Here is a 1,257-nt window from a genome sequence, read left to right as displayed (position 1 = left end):
AGAGAGAGAGAGAGAGAGAGAGAGAGAGATCTCAGCTGCTTTCCTCCAGATCTCGCCGGCCCTCTGGCCACGCCCCTGTTTCTGGAAGGCTCCAGGCTGCAACTAACGTTTTCCTGCTAAAGGAAGATGCTCCAACCTCGATCTCCTAGGACCGTTTGAGGTGAGAATCACCCATCCATCTTTCCTACAGGTACAACTCTATTGACCTGAAGAAAAAAGCCAGCAAGATAAAGTAGGTGTATAACTTCGTAGTGATCCGTATAACCTGGAGTGGGGCACCAGAGTTGGAAAGAGAAGAAAATCTACCCTGTTTCTGAGGCTGGGCAAGCAAGAAGGTGTTACTCTGAGCCACCATCAAGCCCACTCAGCAGGTCATTCAGCTGTGAACCCTTCCCAAGCCTCCGGTCCCCGTATCCTTGTGTCCACGAATGGCTTTTCATACTGATGGAAATGCTCAGAGCATTTGCTGTGCACATTTTTTCAGAGCCAACACAGCCTTGGTGGAATCTGCGTGATCCTGGAACAAAAAAGGGGCGGAGCCTGTCTGGTCTCTTGGGACCAGTCACCCTTCTTATAGAAGAGGGAAGAGACTCTGATGGGTCACAAGTCCGCTTTCCTTAGTAGCCCTGGGACCCAACCCAGAGATGGCCCTGTTGGAATCATCTGGAAGGTAGGAACTGACTTCCACTCCAGGTGATCTGAGGTCCCAGCTGAGGCTTAGACAGCTACATTTTGCAAGCCTGCCCAGCCTCCCTGAGATCGGCCAAGCATTGCTTCTGGCATGCCTCAGTGACACGGCCAAGGTGACACTTGCTATCTAGACTGGAGTCTGCTGGCTTCCTCACTGTGATGGTTTATATATGCTTGGCCCAGGGAGTGGCACGATTAGGTGGCCTTGTTGCAATAGGTGTGTCACTGTGAGTGTGGGCTTTAAGACCCTCATCCTAGCTGCCTGGAAGTCAGTCTGCCACTAGCAGTCTTGAGATGAAGATGTAGAACTCTCAGCCTTGCCTGCACCATGCCTGCCTGGACACTGCCATACTCCCACCTTGATGATAATGGACTGACTGAACTTCTGAACCTGTAAGCCAGCTCCAATTAAATGTTGTCCTTTATAAGAGCTGCCTTGGGCCAGGCAGTGGTGGCACAGGCCTTTAATCCCAGCACTTGAGAGGCAGAGGCAGGCAGATTTCTGAGTTCAAGGCCAGCCTGGTCTACAGAGTGAGTTCCAGGACAGCCAAGGCTACACAGAGAAAC

Source organism: Mastomys coucha, unplaced genomic scaffold, assembly GCF_008632895.1.
Source record: "Mastomys coucha isolate ucsf_1 unplaced genomic scaffold, UCSF_Mcou_1 pScaffold22, whole genome shotgun sequence".
In the NCBI taxonomy this organism is placed as follows: Eukaryota; Metazoa; Chordata; class Mammalia; order Rodentia; family Muridae; genus Mastomys; species Mastomys coucha.
This window is presented reverse-complemented; position numbering follows the sequence as displayed.